We start from the raw sequence: 13,991 nt of genomic DNA, 5'->3' as shown, positions 1-13,991 counted from the left end.
TGGGTGCCGCCACGTCCAAGTCGGCGTTGAGGTTGCGGCCCTCAATGTTGAGACGGTGCTCTCGCGCCCTCTCCACAGAGATGCGGGCGTCCTCACCCGCGCGCCTGGGGTTGAGCTCTGCCCGCAGGTCTTCTGTTCGTGCACCCCTCACTGTGGGGGAGCGCACGGATGCCGACGCACCGCCCTGGCGCCGGTGGTAGGGTACCACAGCATTGCCAGGCGGAGGTCGTAGCCCAGTCTTTGCAGAACTGGGGGAGACCTGAGCCAGATGGAGGAGACGGTCAACGTCGTCCCGCCACTGCCTCAGGGCGTCTAGCGAGGCTGCAGCAGCCGGAGCATTGCGAAGCAACTCCCTAGCTGCCGCCAGCGCTCCGCCGATCGCAGATTGGGAGGGGGCCCTTGACGGGCGCCCTGACTCCTGCCGACGAGCAGCGCGCACCGCCGCCGACGGTGGCTACTCCACAGGCACGGTTGCCCCTGGAGCAGGAACACGAGAGGCGTGTCGCGTGGAGGACGCCACGCCCTCTGTCATCTCCACGTCGTCCACCCGAACCATGGAGACGAGCAAGAGATGAACCGGAACCAGCTAAAGTGCCCCTACCTGGTGCGCCAAATGTCGTGGTGTGGCAAACCACAGCCGGGTGGCGGAATGCACCCGCCTAAGCCCAGAGGGTGAGTACTCGGGGGTTAGCTAGCGACTAGTTCCATCTCACTCAAGAACACGATGAACACAGCCGGTTTAGAGTGGTTTGGGCCGCCGGAGCGTAATACCCTACGTCCACTGTGTACTGTATTGCTTGAGTCTGAAGAGCTTGGAGCTCAGTCCAGCGTGCGTCTGAGTGTGCTCTGGAGAGCTTGTCTTGTAGAGCGAGTGCCTCCCTTTTATATCTCAAGGGAGGCGCGTACATGGCCATTGGATCCCCGACAGGTGGGCCCAACAATGTAGTACAAGATAACATACTATCCATACATTATGGCTTTGCAGGCGGAGGAGATCTCACTCCTGGATTTCCTTGCCTGCTCCTGGAATCTCCCGTTCATCATGTCCAGGCGATGTCTCGTCGAAACAACGCCTGGCGTAGCTTGCGGCGTCGCCTGCCACGTAGCTGAACGGGCCGTGTAGCTTGCGGCGTAGGCGGCATGATGGAAAAGCGTCGTGCCGTCGTATCCAATTAATGCGACAGACGGGCTCTGCGCGGGTGCGGCGCAGGCGGCCTCACTGTGTACCTCGGTAATACGCGATCTACAGTGAGGACTGACAAAGTCTGCCCCGCGTGCCGCGGCAGCAGAGCACGCCTCAATCACCCATATTGAATGCGGTTGGTGGGCGAGTCTTCCAGTGGAAGACTCGTGCCTGCGCCCGCGCCTGCGGGACGCGTGGCGGCTCCGGTCCCCCCCCCCCCCCACCCGGCGGTATGTTGGTTCTACGCGCGTGGGAGGCCCGGATGGACGCGGGAGGTCCCGGACCCCTATGGGGGGGTCCGTGGCCTCGGCTATCGGCTCGGAGCTTCCCCTCCTCAGGGACACGTGGCGTCTCCGGACCCGTCCCTAAGCGGGTCCGGGGCCGTTGGCCCGATGAGGTAAGGGCCTGACCCATGGGGCCCGGCTGCTCTGCCCTTTACCGCGTAGTTACGGATGACAACGCGAGCCTTGCCTTGTTGCAGTAGAAGTGGGTATCCCTATTACAGGGTACCGACAATACACATACGCAACTGAGAACGAAATAGGTGATGCATGAGAACGAAATAAGTATAACATGACGACATGTCCATAACAAAAATACAGAAACAACTAGAAGCTCTTTGTACAGAAACAACTAGAAGCTCTTTGTATGGTCCTCAGTTGCGTATGTGTATGAGCTTTTAGTTGTTTCTGTATTTTTATTATGGACATGTCGTCATGTTATACTTATTTCGTTCTCATGCATCACCTATTTCGTTCTCAGTTGCGTATGTGTATGAATTGCTAAGTTATACTTTTCATATTCATCTACTTTACTAATATTTTTTATTTCTATCCAAAATATTTAAAACCACATCTAATGCCGCACTGACCGTCAAGATTTAACCTGCGGGAAGGGCCTGCCGCCCTCCTGCTGGGCGGCGGGTAGGCCTACCGCCCCACCACCGGGCGGCGGGTACCTGCCACCCAGCTGCCGGGCGGCAGCCTCCCCCAAGGGCCAAAATACGATTAAAAATAAATTTTATTTACATTAAGGTCCCTACCGCCCGGTCGCGGGCCGGCCGCCCCGCAGCCGGGTGGTAGGGGTATAAATCTGTAAATTATGAAACCGAAAATATATTTCTGTAAAAAATGATTTTAAAAATATAAAAATAAAAAACGCCCGGCTAGCTACCCACCGCTGGAGCAGCCCAAGAGCAAGTCGACGGGACAGCACAGTGAGCAAATTTCTTTGTTCATCTCACGTTTACTAGTAGGTGCCCGTGCGGCACGGACGTGTTAAAGAATAGTGTTATAAACAAATAACCACACTAAATTTTAGTTGCAATGAGTACTTTGCACGCGCCTTGGCTCGCCATCGTGTAGATTTTTGTATGATTGATATGAAGTTGTAGTCTATATTATACGATGAATATTTGTGGAGAATGAGATATCCAGTTGTATAAGGTAGTAGAAATTATTTATATCTGATTTGTGTAGAGTAGTATCATATTTGGCACAGGTAATGGGATGTTAGATAAGTAGTTACAAATAAGAAGCATCCAGAATTTGCATAGTGTGCTGACAGTTTGGTTACATACATCTTGATATACACAGTTACATGGCATGCAGACACACATACGTACATAGTTGTATACACACACATACAAACACATAGATGCAGAAGATGATTCCTGAGAACGTTTCTGTTCACTATTTGCTTCATGTGCGAAGATCTTGAGATTCTAACCTAGCAAAGTAATAGGTCAACATCGGGTTTGTGTTTTTTTTTCTTTTGAATCTTTTGGAAAAAAGCAGTAGATTTTAAATATGTAGTTCAGATACGTACCTGGCGCATTAAGCTACCAGTTCTTTGCTCGCGATCTGAGTCTTGAAATTGTGCCAGATACAATTTAGGTATCAATATAGTTTATGCATTGTAAATTGGTGTTGAATGCTACATTTGATGAAAAATCTGCTTACCTGCATAATAGTAGGCGTCATTTGGGTCTTCATCGTCTGAAGTTTCACCTGAATATGTGTAGCCATTGAAGGTGGGCGGGTCGTTCACCTTTCTTCCATCTTCAGTTTCAGCTGCAGTGGACGTAGATTTGTCTCATGTCTCAACTATTCTATAGTACATATTGATATAACCAGAGAGAGAGGAGTATGTTCTTTTCTCATTTTTTTAGAGAAAAAGGAAAATCTGCAGCTAACCTTCAAATATAGCTCTAATGGCTAGTTGTAGTCTAAGATCCTTGGTAGCTAAGAATTGTGTCATAGCTTCATTTATCATTGAATTGCAGGATGAAGTCTGGTGGAAAATAGGACATTTCTACTGGCTGGGGTGATGCACGATAATGGTGTTTAAACATGGCTTTAACATCTGTAGTTGGTACAGGTGGGAGGGATGTTATTGGTTTTGCTATAATGGCTTGTTGTAGTCTTGCCAAAGCTGCTTCCATCTCATCATCCTGATTTAGCATAGGGGTTCCAATTTGAAGGGCGTAGGAAAGAGATAATTTTTGCATATATCATGGTGATTTGAGCAGATAGGGTTGTAAGATATAGTCTGTAAATAGGAGACAATATATGCCTGCTATTGGTGCCAATTTTTTTTAAGCAACTATTGTGAAGATATAACTGTATGACCATATGGACTATGGCTTAATACAGCAGAATGTAAATACGTGCAAATTAGCCATAAATTAGACATTTCTATTTACCAGCACAGTAACAAAGAAACCTATAGATAATATGAAGAGCCAATTAAGGAGATCGGCAATTTTGTATTATTATTACCAGGGGCAGAAATGTCGATCCAGAAAAGCTGTATGACTCAGTCTGGTCCTCGCTGGAGCAAGCAATTTGTCACTAAAAAACAAATAGAGGGAGGAGGGTACTGAATTAGCCGTGTATACGTCACAAGCATAGCAGCAACAAATTGCAAGGTAGCAACCAAAGCGAACAGGAGGTATATGTTTTTTTTTCTTTTGGTTAAATGGAATTGGAATTTTAGACCAAACCTGCTAATGTAAGGAGATGATATCCAGTGGTCCATGGTTTTAAATAGCGGGCTATAGCCTCGCTATAGCTCCGCTATAGCCTTTTTAGAGGGTTCCCGCTACGCAATTTGTATTTGTGCCGCTATGACAGCTATGGATGCTAAATTGGGCTATAGCCGCGCTAAATAGCATAGCTTTAGCTCCGCTATAGCCTTTATCCTTAGCTTAGTGCTACTGTTTTGGTCTTTTGGACAAATAAATATTTGATTATATAATTTTTATTGCATTATCAACTTAAGTAATGTTCTCATAGCTCTAGAAACATATTTATGTTTATGAAATTCGCTAATTACTATATTTTTGTGTATTTATTACTTGTATTTTTTATGGTTTAGTAGTAAACCGCTATTTGTTATAGCCCGCTATAGCCTCTTAGCCTCGGGAAAAAATATGCCGCTATTTATCATAGCCCGCTATTTAAAACCATGTCTCTAAGCAGAACTGTGACCAAAGACAGCAGCGACTGAAATCTGCATAGCAGAATCGAATAGGAAAACGTGGTTACTTCTACTTGATATCTCAACGTATTAAATGGGGCTCTAACTATGAATGGTTCTGCAAGCTCCCATAGATGATATGGTAAACTTTCTTGGCAACAGGAATGCATTATTATATCTTTGTAGATCTATGAGTATTAGGATCAGATTTGGTAAAATGAAAAAAAAAGGAAGGAAAAATGTGCAGTTAGCATAGGGAAGAGAAGTTGGCTTGTTCTTTTTTTATTTACTTTGTTCTGGAGTGAACATCAGTAAAGAACAGTATATATAAATAATACTCTAGCAAAGTATGTAGGATTCACCATGGGGCAGATTACCCTAACAGGAGACGAGCAGTTGCAAAACTAGCAGACAGGGATGGCCATCACTGAAGCAACATTGCAAGACCTAGTTCCCTAAGTAAATAGAAAAAGTTGCAGAACCACCAGTCAGGGGATGGCAGTCACTGAAGCAGCGTTGCAAGACCTGGATCCCTAAGTAAATTGAACAAGACATGAGCCGGATGTATTAACGCGTGAGAGGGGAGAATCACAAATTGATACGGATGGATCTAGTAATACAAGCAGCAGGGTACAACTCGTACTTTACCCAAGGTAGAAGAGGTGTACCGTGGCCAGGGGCGAGGGCCTGAAAGGCGGGAGGAGGCGCCGGCAGGTTGGGCGTCGGTCAGCGCGGCTGGAAGCGTAAGAGCAGGTATTATAATGACCGCCGAGCGGGCGAAATACTGATGTGGAAGAAAGAGAAGGCATGAGAGAGAAGGTAGCGGGCGTCTGGCGAGACGGCGACATTCAGCGGGCGCATGCACTATTTGAGTTTGCCAGCGCCGCTCCTTTGGCTTTCAATTGGTTACCCGTCGCTTTCATGCAATAAATGAGCTACAGCTGCTGAATAAAATAGGCAGCACCCATCTGAGCTGGAGCTCCTTTTCGCCGGCAAGTAGGCGAGGTTATAAGCCTTGCTCTAAGTGCGAGTCAGAGGACGGAAGGATCTTCGTCTGGAAGAAGCGCGAGGATCCACAAAGGAAATAAAGGAAATGGGAGAGCAGAGGCGCCGAGAAAGTTCCAGCCAACGGAATAGAGATACGTAGCGGGCGGCAGAGTGCTGGAAAGGAGTAGCCTGTCGGCCCGTCCGATGGGCAGAGTAGCCTCATTCTGCCCTACTTCATATCCTTTGCCTTTTGCTCCTTTTCATGCACCCACCCCCCAAAAAAAATGCTTTATCATTCAGCTAGAGTCTAGGTGGCCAGAATGTGGATAGTCACTAATATGTAATAGTTAAAAGCATAACTCAATCAAATAAATGCACATAGACTTTAATATTCTGGAGTCAAACTAATATATACTGATGAATCGGTATACTGATAAATCAGATACTTTCATCCTAAATTTTCTTGTACTGAGATCAAGTGCAGGAAAATGCATAGAAAGTACTGTAACTAATTTTCTCCACAATTTGTTATATCAACTTAGGTTCCTATTCAAGACATGACAATGATCGGTGTGTGAACTCAGAACAAATGTAGTTAACTGAAACAGCTTGTAATATCTATCTTATAGTTCTTTTTATTTTTTATGATCTAGTAAGTGTGCACACCTTAGAATTGCAAGCGAAACTTGGGACATTTTGGTGTTGCCCCCAAAGAATAAATCACTCGTGAAACTATTTATAACCTCAATAGTTCAAGAAAACACAAGTGTTTGTCAGCTATCTGACCTGCTTGTTGTCAAATTCAGCAGCATAGTTTTCCTTCAGCAGAATCCCGGATGAGAGGGGAATGGATAATCGACTGGCCAAGAGCACCCTTTGAACAACATGATCAAGACATATGACTCCCTATTTCCCTCACAACAGTCAGAGGTAAGTATGAGAAACAAACAAAGGGATGCATACCTGGAGCATGTTGATCTTTTCTATCTATCGAGAGCTTATATCACCAACACCTGGAGCAGCATACAACAAATCAGAATAGTAGAGATGGCACCTGAAAGAATGTAGATCATACTTTGCCCAAAGTTCACTGTAGTTATATCAATCTGCTACTTTGTTTTTTAGCTAATGTGTGAGGTGAATGTATTGTAGTCAAAGTTTTAAAAGTGGTTTTTTCCCATAATGACGGGGGCGGGGTCCCGACGACGGACGAAAGATGAAGGAAAAAAATGTCACAAGATCAAATGGAGCATATAAAATTAGCATAAGAAAATATGTGTTGAGATCACAAGATCGAATAGAGCATATAAAAATGAGGCCAATACTGTTATTCACTTGGTTTGCATAAGAAAAAGATCATGAAATCCTACTGTATGTTTTACAAATGCTATTAGACTACATCAAGTATTGAAATCAATCCTAGCGTGGGAGCAAAATGATAAGTGGATCATGATATACTCAGATCAATAATAAAGGCAAACGTATATATGCTTTTCACGCAAACAAGAGAAGTTATACACTCACTCTATCAAGGAGCAGCTATATAGGAATACAACCAAAAGGAAATCAATAGCTTGGAAGATGCTCTTGTCTGTTGCACGACTCAGCCCTCCAAGCTGCAATGATGAGTTTGAACTGTTCAAAATCAAAAAAATAACAAAAGTCTTATGGAACAGTAGATGCCTAGCATAACAGCCAAAAATTTCGATGTCAGAAGTCATCCCTAATTTTAGTCTTCTCTACAAAAACAAATAAAAGGATTACACCAGTCTATCTATCATGTAAATTTAGTGTACTTATGTAGATGACTTCATCTGGATGCTAATAAATAAACTACATATATACTCCATAAGGTGCAGAATCAAATGCCAAACACTAAGTTTCAACAGCTGAACTGTTTGGCTATATATTACTGCCATGTCACATAGCCCAGTCTGGAAATAAAAACCTTTACTTAATATATGAATATGAAAAGGGAAAATAAGAGTATGTTTTTTACTATTGTGAGTTGGAACTGTTTTGAAGCTAGAATGGAGAACTTTTGAGCAAGTACTTCCCTTGCACCTGTTATAATTCAAGAATAATATCAGTGGAAGCACAGATAGAATCACAGATTCCTTTTAACAATTCCTTTTTCTAAAAAAACAGAATGAAGCACAGGCTACCCAACCTCATGTGCCACGCCCAAACAAAATAAATCTTTTAATCATACAAATTCTCTTTCACCAGCTAGAACTTTTCATTATATGACTACATATGCAGTCCTGCCATCTTATTACTATCGCCCACCATGTCGATGTCATTATATTTCGGCAAAGAGTGAAGAATAGAATATTATCATTTTCAGTAACTATGGCTCTCCCCTTATCAACCCAATAGATGCAAATTCAGATAATAGTACATTGCACAGAACAGTTTCAACAATAGAGAGATGGCTATACCAAAGCCGAATCATTATTTAATACAAAAGATAGAAATGGAAACTGGGTACCGTTCTCTTGTAACCATGTATCCTCCAATTGTGCCAGTAAACAATAATGGAGTCCAAAGGTTTGCACAGCCTCACCTGTAAATGTAAATAAAATAAAGTCTGCCAACATATATTAGCAGTCTTGATATCATCTATATGTCATATACAGAACTATTTGGTTATTTACAAGAAGGTGATCCTTCCAAGTTATGCAGAATGATTGTATCGACAAAGTTAATAGTATTTATTAACCTACTTGTGAGCCCATCTACATCCACCACCATTTTGATAAGAGGGTACTGATTAATCTAAAGGACATAAAAAAAGGTCACACATAAACCCCAGTTTAATGAGGCAAAGGCTAGAGCTAGACCTGACGAGATGTTCTACACGCAGTGCTTGAAGAAGATCCATGGCAGCTAAGCAGTCATCATCTGCTAGTTTGGGAAGCTGCCAGGTGAAAAAAAGGTGTTAAGTAAACCTTAATACAAAGAATTTCAGTTTCGGGGTAGCATCGAAAGATCTTAAAAAGCAGAAAATCTAATGCCAATGACTACACTAAGGTACCAGAGTTTTGTGACCACTAATCACTAAATTCCCCAAGCACAATTTATATAAAAGTAGGTGCCATAATGTACCAACTCATCAGATGCTAAAAAGTAAAGAAAAAGGTCCATGAGATGTTGAACTACATCCACTTCTCCTGTCATTTTGCTGGATAACAAACTAATCTTGATGAAAATTCAAAGAACAATAGAATTACCAACTGTAAGGAGATCAACGAGGGTTCATTTTGAGCAATCAGTGGCCACAATTTCTCCTTCAGAACGATACCATATGCTATCATCGGTCCAAGAGACAAGAATTGAGGCATTTTGCTATCATCGGTTAAACCGACGTAGGGCAAAATGAACTCACCGGTGCAATCACAGAGAAGGTCTGCGGGCTAGGGTTTTACACCGGATGAACCGACGCTACGGAAGTTATATACGTCGGTGCATTGGCAGATGAAGACCGAGGAAAATACCTACACCGGTTGAACCGACGATGCATCGGTCAATTGCATCGGTTCAGTTGTCCAGAGGTGGTTTTTGGAGGAAAGTGAAGAAGATACACTCACTGGTTAAACCGACGCTAATATTACATACACCGGTTGATTACATCGGTTAAACCGGCAATACACCGGTTGATTGCTAACGGCTAGTTTTTCAAATAGCAGTTTACATACACCGGTTGAACCGATGATGGCTTTTGGGGTACGTCGGATTAACCGGCGTTACGCAGTTATCTGGCAGCTTTTCTCCAACGGCTATATTTGTTTATGCTACCTATATATACCCCCAAGGCCGGGTCATTTGAGAGTGCTGGAGACCAAGGAAGAATACAAGAGCCAAAGATCATATCCAACCACCATAGTGCTTTATTGTATATCATATAGGCTTAAGCACACTTGTGAGAGTGCTTAGTGCTTGTTTAGGCTTAGTTCTTGAGAGAACTAACTTGAGTGAAAGCCTTGCTGCGGCAAGCAACTTGTGATCCGTCGTGTGACCCTCCGTCTTGGTGTGGAGTGGCAACGACACTTTGTGCGGGGGAAGAGGAGGCCCCCTCCTTGGTGGAGAAGCTCCGTAGTGGATTTCGGCCGGGTGACCGAGAGAGACGGTGGCGGTGCACGAGACTTAGTGTCTTGTGGGCACTTGCCATTGCTTGCCGGCATCGCCTTGGTGGCGTAGTGCAAGACGTGATCGGAAGAGCCTCGGTGTCCCGTGGACGTAGGCGTTTGTGCCGAACCACGTTACATGACCGTGTCTACTCGGGAGTTTGCATCCCTCTTGCACTTACCTCTTTACTTACCGTATTACGTTTCCGCATTTACTCTATCTAGCGTACCTTTACTTTCCTAGTTGGTTTGATTAGGTTTGGCTAGGTTGCAAGTCTTTTAGGGGTAAGTAGAGAGTAGCATAGATAAACCTTAGTCATAACTAGCATGTGTAGGACGTGTTAGGTTTATCTTATGCAAGTAGTTTGAGCCATAGGTTAAAAAGCGATTAGCGACCCTATTCAACCCCTCCCCCTCTAGGGTCGGACACCCGGTGATCCTTACAACCTGCTTTCTTATCCACAGCAGGAAGCCTCAATATTGCAAAGAGGGCTTGTTTGGATGCGACCCTGGACCAGGCAGCGATCCTGGCCCCAAGCTGACGAAATCGTCGCCTGGATGCACTGCCTGGCACAGGCAAGTTTCTAGGACGCCATCCAAACATGCCCAGAATGCATAGATTTCATCCAACGGCTGTGTTGCCTTGCTGAAGCCAGTTTTTGACAACTGAATCAAATGATCCAATAACAGCCAGTGCTTAGTGCCAGTTTTCGCTCAAACGACACTTCCCTAGGGAAAGAGGAAAACACGAAGTAAACAGGAAGTTGGTTCTGTCTATATAAAAACGGGAAGCAACTCGTAATAACTTTAGAGCTTCTTCAGCATGATCTTTGCACAAAAACTTCAGCAATATGATGCCTACTTAATTTGATAAGCATTTGTGTGTGATCATTGGTGAATTTGATAAGTGATGCCTCCCAGGCAAGTATGCGATGTTAAGTTAAAATACAGGAAAAAAAAAACATATACACAGGCCAACATTAGTAGGATGGTAGAAAGCACTGATGTACCTATGCAAGATACTGTCCAAAAGAAGTACACCAACCTTAAGGAAAAACAGAATGTCAAGCTCGGAGCAGAGAGAGTATATCTTTTGGGTGCCGAGATTGTGCTGCTGCTCCCACATGTCCTCGGCTCCTCATTCCTGACGAACCCCGCTTGTTGTTGACACACCTAGGTCGACCCAAGCACTCGTGAATTAAAAGCTACCGCACCACATCTCAGAGGCATATCAACGAGCACATTAGACCAGCGGCTAGAAACAGCAACAGTACAGACAACTCATACGGGTCACAAAACAAGATTACAATTCAAACCATTATCAGCAAAACTGGAGCTGCAAAAACTCAAAGTTGATAGGTATCATGCCTATATTCGTGATTGGGTCAGATCCGATTCCGATTACAAATGGCTTCATTAGGGTTTGGAGTGTTCGGTTTCAATGGCAGGAAGGGAACAGAAGGGGGCGGGCGTACCTGGTGGTGGTGCTCGCCGCGGGCGACGACCCGGCGAATGGCGAATCCATGAAGGCGCCGGAAGGGAGGCCTCGGCTTCGAAGAGGTGGAGCTCGGCAGCTCGCGGAACGGCGGCCGAATCTGCGGTTGGAGATGAGGGCACCGGCGTGCGCGCGTAACACGTGGTGAGAGGTGCCCCGGGAGCCCACAGATGGCAAGCCATCCGGCTGGGCGAAGGCGGTCGTCTCGGGGAAGCGCGAAAGATCGATCCCCGCCGCCGGATCGGGACGAAGGCGGCGGCGGTGGGGGATCGAAACGGCGCAGGACGGGACAAGGCGGACGACGCGGCCACAGGCGACGTTCAGGGCCTCGATCGACGGCGATGGCGAGGAATCGTCCCTGGCTCTGATGTCCAGGGTCCGCAGGCCCGGGTGGCGGAGTGGGGAAGGGGGAGGGTCTGCTTTGAGAAGAGCTCGGACTCCACCGGCTCGATCCGCGATGGATGCGGCGGCTGATGACAACCAGGGAGATCCTGCCCACGTCGCAAGGGAGGGACGCGGCGGCAGAGGAGAGCTGCAGGGAGCTGAAGCAGCAGGGAGTCCGTTCGGCGGCAGCGCGTATGCCCGTCCGTGGCGCCGAGGGAGGACGCAGCCGTACCTCGGGTGGGATGCGGTGAAGAGGGAGTGATCAGCGGGGTGGGTATCGCGGCGGGTAAGCGGAGAGGTGCGGTGAGAAAAAAAAGGCCGCGGAAGGAAGAAACATCGCGGAAACGTTGTTTTCGTCGTTAGTTAGTTTTCGTCGTGACTAGTAGTCTTTTGTGAAAGGGTGGGGGTAAGTTTTTTTGGTGGGAGGTTATTTCAATTGTTTTCGTTTCTTATAGTATAGATTTAATTCCTGCTCACCTGTTTAAGCAAAAATAATTAGTTTTTTCTCTTGCTAATTATGGTCAGTTTCTTGTGTAGTTATTACTTTGAGTTAATTAGTACTTGATCTTGCTAATTATTTTTAGGCCTTTTCAAGCTTAGCTAAGATGACTCTCTTATAGTAATTAGTTCTAATTTTTGTTGTAAGTTTCTTGATCGGTCTTTTGGATAAGTTTGGCTTCCGCTTGACTTCCAGTTGTGCTAATCATGGTTATTTCATCGTATACTTGATTAAGTGTAAGTTTTTTGGCACTTTGCTAATTCATTGCTTCTGCTTCGTTTTGTGTCTTGGTCGAGTAAATTACTTTTCGCGTGTTTTCCACTTTACGTCGAGCTTTCTCTAACCGTTTCTAGGATGAGCTTGTCACGAGTTGTCTTGTGTCACCTTGGTGGTTAAAAGAGAGGTGAATTTGAGACAGGCTTTATTCTCTCGAGGAGAATTTTTTGAGGGCTCCTATTCGCTCCCCCCTCTCTGGTCGCCTATCCCGGTCCTTCAAAGTCTGATCCTTGCACTTGCATTCTTGAAAGATGATCTGCCACACATTATCTGCTCCTTTCTTATCTTTGATTTCCAAGTCAAATTCCTGGAGGAGTAGGATCCAACGGATGAGTCGTGGCTTAATATCCTTCTTGGTTAAGAGGTGGTGTCTCACAGGTTATGTTTTCACCATTGGTGGTTGTGTTTTTAGTTGGAAAGCAAGTTTGTAAGCTACTATTGCTTTATCCACCACTAAAGCTGAATATATGGCTATTTTTGAATGTTGTAAAAAAGCTATTTGATTGAGAGGTTTATACTCGGAGTTTTGCGAGATTTCTTCTTGCATTACTATACATTGTGATAGTCAAAGTGTTATTTATCTTACTAAAGATCAGATGTTTCATCAAAAAACAATGAACATTGATGCGAGATATCATTTTATTCGAGGCGTTGTTGCTGAAGGTGATGTTAAAGTATGCAAGATAATTAAGTACTCATGAAAATCCCGCTGATATGAGGACTAAGCATGTTCCTGTAGCTAAGTTTGAGTTATGCTCAAGCTTAATTTGTGGTAAAGTTCAATTTCCAGTGACTTTTGGCGTTGGTGATTATTTATTATTAAAGTGAGTTCATTGATGATACTTCATTGCTACAAGATGGAATTCATGTCAAGGTGGAGTTTGTAGCAATGAACTCCATCAATGTGCATGAGGGAGTTGAAATGAAACGATCAGGTTATAATGAAACATTGTCCAAATTGTGAGTTGAAATGAATATAATGCGCATGAGTGAGCTCAAGTTTAAAAAAGTATACTAATTTTTTTAGTAGAAAAGTATACTAAATTAGGATAATCAATATTATAAGTTTCAACCTCTACAATGTTATTTTTAACTTTTACTATGCATTCTAACGAAAGCATGATTCTGAGACCTGTTATATGATTCGATCCTATCGTGCAAACAGCAATTCTACATAGGCTACTCATCTGGATGACCATGCAAATAATTACGTTGCATCCTGAATTCTTTGTTATCTAGAAAAGAAGTTCCCTGACTATTGATAAACACCTACGACCGCGACTGGATTGAGTTTACAGGCTATGGGATGAGCTACTCCTCAGTTCTTGTTAGAAATCTAGGCAATTTCATATTTAATTTATTCCATAAATATGACGTAAGAAAGAAATACATGAATATGATATCAGATATGTGCTTATCAGATAAATTCATCATCAAAGACATCATGAATATGAAACTAGTGCTAACCAGCAATGCATGACACGTAGAATCTCTCAAATAAAGCATGTCGATCACAGTGTTTACGCTAATCACAAAGATTGCAACTTTGAGAATAAGATC

The 13,991-nt window shown here is 44.3% G+C and overlaps 2 long non-coding RNA genes across 4 annotated transcripts; both read right to left on the bottom strand.

Moving 5' to 3' along the window:
- Nucleotides 1-2,692: 2,692 nt before the first annotated feature.
- Nucleotides 2,693-11,948, bottom strand: LOC120639575. 2 transcript variants are annotated; one of them, XR_005661495.1, is made up of 14 exons: nucleotides 11,253-11,948; nucleotides 10,823-10,950; nucleotides 10,225-10,506; nucleotides 8,884-8,940; nucleotides 8,494-8,570; nucleotides 8,142-8,240; nucleotides 7,650-7,714; nucleotides 7,175-7,266; nucleotides 6,614-6,663; nucleotides 6,437-6,524; nucleotides 3,964-4,035; nucleotides 3,145-3,255; nucleotides 3,011-3,051; nucleotides 2,693-2,906 (listed from the first exon to the last, which is right to left on the bottom strand). It is a non-coding gene; the product is annotated as an uncharacterized LOC120639575 (long non-coding RNA). The 2 variants fall into 2 exon arrangements; XR_005661493.1 differs by lacking the exons at nucleotides 6,437-6,524; nucleotides 6,614-6,663; nucleotides 7,175-7,266; ... (5 more) ...; nucleotides 10,823-10,950; nucleotides 11,253-11,948 and adding an exon at nucleotides 4,188-4,222.
- LOC120639576 lies at nucleotides 4,654-6,351 on the bottom strand. 2 transcript variants are annotated; one of them, XR_005661497.1, is made up of 4 exons: nucleotides 6,317-6,351; nucleotides 5,307-5,906; nucleotides 5,026-5,196; nucleotides 4,654-4,696 (listed from the first exon to the last, which is right to left on the bottom strand). It is a non-coding gene; the product is annotated as an uncharacterized LOC120639576 (long non-coding RNA). The 2 variants fall into 2 exon arrangements; XR_005661496.1 differs by having other exon boundaries at nucleotides 5,307-6,346.
- Nucleotides 11,949-13,991: the final 2,043 nt, after the last annotated feature.

The sequence above is a fragment of the Panicum virgatum genome, chromosome 7K (assembly GCF_016808335.1).
Source record: "Panicum virgatum strain AP13 chromosome 7K, P.virgatum_v5, whole genome shotgun sequence".
NCBI classification, from domain to species: domain Eukaryota; kingdom Viridiplantae; phylum Streptophyta; class Magnoliopsida; order Poales; family Poaceae; genus Panicum; species Panicum virgatum.
This window is presented reverse-complemented; position numbering and strand designations above follow the sequence as displayed.